Source organism: Passer montanus, unplaced genomic scaffold, assembly GCF_014805655.1.
Source record: "Passer montanus isolate IOZ18808 unplaced genomic scaffold, ASM1480565v1 scaffold2, whole genome shotgun sequence".
NCBI classification, from domain to species: domain Eukaryota; kingdom Metazoa; phylum Chordata; class Aves; order Passeriformes; family Passeridae; genus Passer; species Passer montanus.
The window spans coordinates 13,413,583-13,419,714 of NW_024366591.1; positions in this window are offsets into that span (position 1 = coordinate 13,413,583).

The window sequence follows — 6,132 nt, forward strand, 5'->3', positions numbered from 1 at the left end:
TATGGCAGAGGTCCGGGGACAGAGGGCCTTACCGGGGTGCCTGGGGAAGCCTTCCAGTGGCCCGTGCTCGCTCCCAGCCTCCATTCCCGGGAGGCAGCTTGGGGTGCTGTGGGTGCACGGTGCTGCGCCCCGGCCCCCTCCCCGCTCTCGCAGGCGCTGCAGTGCGGCCTAGGGCTGCGTGCGGGCCGGGCCGTGCTGAGCCCGCCCGGGCAAACAGGGCCGTGCTGAGCCCGCCCGGGACAAACAGGCCGTGCTGAGCCCGCCCGGGACAAACAGGGCCGTGCTGAGCCCGCCCGGGCAAACAGGGCCGTGCTGAGCCCGCCCGGGACAAATAGGCCCGTGCCCTGGCAGCAGTGACGCAGCGATGGCTGCTCTGCCGAAAAGGTTTGGGTGAGCAGGGACGAAATCATCTCCTCATCTGCAGGATTGCCATCAGACACCTACAGCTAAATTTGGTTCCCTCCTGTTCCCAAATTGATCTAATAAAAATATTTGTGTTGTTCTCTGGTTGTTTTAAAAATTACCCTAGCCAAACATTGAATCGTGCAGTGGTTTGGGTTGGAAGGAACCTTACAGATCATCCAGTCCCAACTCCCCTGACATCACAGGGACACTTTCCACTAGACCAGAGTGCTCAAATCCAGGTCCAGGGATGGGGCATTCACAGCCTCTCTGAAACACACTTTCTTAGAAATCAACATAAAACAAGTTTCCTGACATTAGGACCGTGTAGTACCATGGGTGCTGACTGCAGGTGCTGGGGAAAACAAAAACAAAAACAAACCCCAAAACAAAAACATCTTTACTAACATACTCTCCAAATTAAACACACAGCCCAACCCGAGGTGTCTGTGCCAGTAACAAGAGAATGAAGTTGTGTGGTAGTGTCTCCATGCTGTAATGATTGTTTATCATGTAAATATCTAAACAGAATTATTTTGTGCTGGAGAGCAATGGCAACCACTCCAAATAGGAAATGTTACCGCATCATCTGGACCGCCTGTGTGTATAGAGGCAGGTAACCCAAGGGAAGATCTGACTAGCAGGGAAGGGATACCCCCAGTGGGAAAGAAAGTACCGCTTAAAATACATGGTAACATCTATCAAACAACCCCTGATACTATAACAGGTTTTTTGCACATACTAATTTCTTTACAATGCTTTAAATTAGTGGCTTCAGTAAAGTGATCCAGATATCCTCAGGTGGCTTTTGGAGAATGGGTATTTCCATGTCACACAGAGAGGGTGGATGCAGTGTAGATGGGAGTAGGTAAAAAGAATAGCTGTTTTGCAGAATAGGGCCAGAAAAGACAGCATTCTTGGAGAAAAATTGTTTGGGGATTTTGGTTTGGTAAATTTGTTCATTTGTCATGCTATATTAATTCCATGACAATTGCTGTAATTAGCATTTACTTGCCCAGCAGTAATGATACCAGAATATAAACTGGGGGAAGACTGTAACTTAGAAACTATTTTTTTTTTTTCTTGATGGAGGGAGGCACAGGGCAGCCTAGGTTCCTGTCAGGAGATGAGGCAAGCAAGTAACCCTGTCTTTATCCGGGAGGTTGAAGTCACATGTGAGACAATATTATTTCAACTACAAGTACTTTAACCCATACTTTAATCACTATGGGTCCTGGTAAACCTCTCTAGCTATATCTAAACTGAGGTCTGTTTCATCACAATTGTCCATTCAGAGGGGAATTTGGCTGGCATGCACTGAAATTTCTCCCCAGATAGCTGCCAAAGATTTCATTTGTCTTGAAAGAATCAAAATGGGTTGGAAAAGAATTGTAAGGGTGGCTGGGGTTTAGGATGGACACAGAAGCCTTGTTCCACAGGCTTAGACTTTGAGCCTTTATTCCTCACCTGTGATGCAGTAATTACATTGCTTTTCTACCTTCTGGGAGAGTTGTATTAATTGATTACTAGGCACATTCTGTAATTATATGCCAGGGTGTGAAATGATTGCATGCTGACTGCAGGCCTCTCATAACATTAGGTAAATTGTTTTCCCTTGCACAGGTGGGAGCAAAATTGTATGTATTTCCTACTATTTGTTAGGTCTGCCTACTACCCTTTTTGTTTTACATGTCATAAAAATTTATTGACACCATAGAAATTAATTCTTCCCATTACTTACTCCATTCCTTCTACTTTTTTTTTATTTTACAAGCAAGTCAAGACAGATATTCTGGTTTTGGTTGGGATAGAGTTATCATATCTAGTAAGTGAGCTATTACTAACTGTACTACTAGTAGTAAACTGAATACAAGTTCTTCGGGATACTTGAGTTTTATATCAACAGTGCAAAAGAAGCATGTAATTTAATTTTATTCTTCACATACGTATTTGGAGAGATTGGAACCAATATTAAAACCAAAGAAGTCAATAAAAGTCATCATCTGTTCACAGAGGCATCTGTATAAAAAAGCAAGGGCAAAATGTGACTGATAATTTGCCATGATTAATAGTTTAATCAGTACTAATTACATTACTTAATGCCAAACATATAGCAGTAGATCTTGACTGAACTAATAATTTGCCTTAATTTCGTTAATATTAATTTTCATCAAGCTGGCTGATACCTGTGTGAAACAGCTTGGAAAAATTCATTCATTTGTAGTCCTGTGTCTCTGGAGCAGTGCAATCAATCATGCATGAGGTTATAGAATAAAATATAATCAACACCCACCTAATCTTTATATTGTGAGTATAATTTCTGTGTCACATGTAATTCTATTTTTTAACTGACTTCCCTTTGTCACTTGAATGTCAACAAAAACACTCTGTTGAACAAGGGCTATTGACATTATGGCACTGTAATTGGGATAAAAACCTAGTATTTCACCTTCAGTTGCCTGCACTGAGAGACCAGGAAAGGATTATTTTTGGCCATATTACCTAGCTTATCTGGTTGGTTGCCTTTAAATAAGATGTGTGCTTCATCTTTCAAATAAAAAATAAAAGCTCTTTGGTTTTGGTTTTTGTTTTTGTTTTTTGTTGGGTTTTTTTTCCTCCTTTCTCTGCACTGGAGGTCTCAGGAATGAGGAAGAGAAATGTGTATCTTACAAAACAGGCTTTTAGTACCCTCTCATCCTAAAGGCTGAAGTTTGGTCTGAGTTTTTTTTTTTGTGCCATTGCTGTTTGTTGCAACCAGTGGCTGCCCAGACACTGGGTTCCTTTGGTAAATTATGTTTATCCACATGTCAGAACACTAGCCTCCAACAGCAGCTGGATTTAAGGAACGGGTTTTGGTTTTTGTTTTTGTTTCTGTTTTTTTTTTCCTCCTTTCTCTGCACTGGAGGTCTCAGGAATGAGGAAGAGAAATGTGTATCTTACAAAACAGGCTTTTAGTACCCTCTCATCCTAAAGGCTGAAGTTTGGTCTGAGTTTTTTTTTTGCCATTGCTGTTTGTTGCAAACAGTGGCTGCCCAGACACTGGGTTCCTTTGGTAAATTATGTTTATCCACATGTCAGAACACTAGCCTCCAACAGCAGCTGGATTTAAGGAACTGGCTGGCCACTGGAAATGCTACAGAAATTTTAATAGCCTCATGATCGTTACACAATGAACTGGTGAAATAGTTTAGCTTGTATGACAACACTTCAGCTTCCTTTTTTTCTGATCCGTAATGGCTTTTGTATCTCTCTTCCTTCTAGACTGTTTCTTCTAATCTTTCCCATGTTAGTCTCTCCTCCACTTCCTCTACACACCATTTTGCCTTATCTCCCTTCTATTTTCTTCATACCAGCTGCAATTCTTGTTATTCTTTAACAACTTTTCTTTTTGGCCTCTTTTACTTTTTGTCCTCTTTTTTCTTTTTGCCCTCTTTTTCTTTTTTTTTTTTTTCTTCTCCTCCTGTATTTTTATTTCCTTTTCCTATGAATGTTATTTTTCTCCTGACCTCATTTTAGGCCTTTCACTTTTTACCTTTTTTTAAATATGATTTCTTTCTTTCATACTCACTTTCCTATTCTTCTGAGCTTTTTTCTCTCTGAAGTGAATGAGAGATTTTTCATGTTTGTACTTGTCAGCCAGTGGTGAGAAAGGGACCAGCAGCAGGTTCAGCCAGTTAGACCAGGGAAAGCTGCACATTCTTGCCTGAAGCAGAGGGATACATTTAACTTACTCTGCAGTTACATTAGAAGTCAAATTCATAGCTGAAGGGATGGTGTGAGTGGCTGGAAAAGTGGATGTACGACACATGGACAATTTCTCTGTGCATATGAGGATGCAGAGCTGCTTGGAGACTGCTGTGACTGAGCAGGTTTGCACCGTGTTATCTATGTGCTTCCTTTATCTGGTGGGGGATGCACAGAGCACTTCCTCTGCTCCACATAGTGTTTCCCAGAAGTCAAGAGCAAAATAAATCCCCATTGTACATGAATACCATGATCACAGCCAGAGCGTTCTGCTGGAGCAGCAGAATGCTTTCATTTAACAGTGGGGCTTGAGGGAAATGTCCTAAAGCACTGTGATAGTAACATACAAACGGTAGAGACCAAGGCAGGAATGGAAGGCTGGGGATATTTTGGAAAAGTGGTTCTATTGTCAAGTAAAACACTGGACAACAAAGCATATACGTAAAAGCACTGAATTAATATTAATTGAAGGTTAGACATGAGTTTACAGTCTACAAATGCATGCCTGGTTTTTGCCCACTGTATGTCACCAGCTGTATGAGAGCACCCATTAACAAAAGCTAAGATTATGTGATAGTATTAAGCCTGCCTGGGGCTTTGCTTCCTGCCAGGCACTATGACACACTCTTGTCTCCTGACCACAAATTTAACTGAGTGATACAGGCTTGAACTTGTAAAACATTCTCAGTATATAGGAGAGTTCTACTTGTACTCAAATGATGTAGTTGGAGAACTACAGGTACTGTTGTAAAATATATCTCAGATGCATCTATGCAAAACTATTATTAGACAACCATAAATATATATTGGAAAATCCAGAAAAATAAATACTTATTTTTATTTAAGGCCAGTAAAATAATGGTGCAAAAAGTGAAGTAATGGAAGTATCCTTCTGTCCAGAAGAGTGAGAGAAACCAGCCATGAAGAGGTCGTGTCAAACAGTGGCATTTGCTGGCAAACTCCTGGAGAGAGTCCCTGATGATGACAGGCAGAAGTCTCCTTAACGAGGCCTGATGGTCTTCACAGAGGATGGGATAGTCTTTCTCACCTGTAGTCTGTGCAAGTAAATGATGGACTTGGAATACCATTTTCACATGGCTATCAGGTTACTTGTTCCCTACTTGCAGGCTTCCTGTTACCCAAATTCTGGACTATATCCATTTTATCTTTACTTCTGTCCTTTTGAAAAGCCTGTTGTGCTTTTCAGTTGTCAGGAAGTGGAGAGATACCATACTGTTAAGGCACTGAGTGACTGAGAGACTCTCATCATCTCCCTGTGACTGCAACACATAAATCAGGAGCAAGCTGTAGTGAAAGTGCTACCAATCTCCTGATTCCTTCCTTGACTTCTTTAGGTAAATCTCCATCTGCATAGACATCAGACTGAGAGAAACAGCTTTTGAATTGTCTCCCCTGCAAATATTTATTTTTTTCATCTTTACATACGAGAATGGTAAATTCTTTGCCTTCATTTTGAGCACTCTGAAGAAGAGAGTTCAATACTCTAGTATTGAACCAGTGCAATGAGCACCCGGTGTGTTGTTGGCAGGCAAATTTGTGGCAAAATAGGTAAATACTTACAGAGCATTATTGCAAGTCTGAAGACTGAGGCCAGGAGGGAGGACGGCCATTGACTGGGATTCAGATAAGCAAGATGGAATAGTTATTGAAATACTGAGGGGATTATTATGATAAGCTTTCTTCCTTTGCTAGCTGTTCGCTCTAGCTTGTGCGTGGACATTTATTCCCCCAACAGCTTTTCCCACATTCAGTAGCCATGCCCTCCATTCTTCTCAGTGCTCCCAAGCCATGTGCTAGGAAGGAAACAGAAGTTCTTCCATGCAATGCCCTTACTTTCCATCCACAGTGACTCCACCTGATCTCTTCCATAAAGTCAGTGTCATTTTGATCTCTCATCAGCATAGAAGATGAGGCAATTATCTGTGTGGTGGTGATTAACTCTTACCATCTACAGCACAACATAGA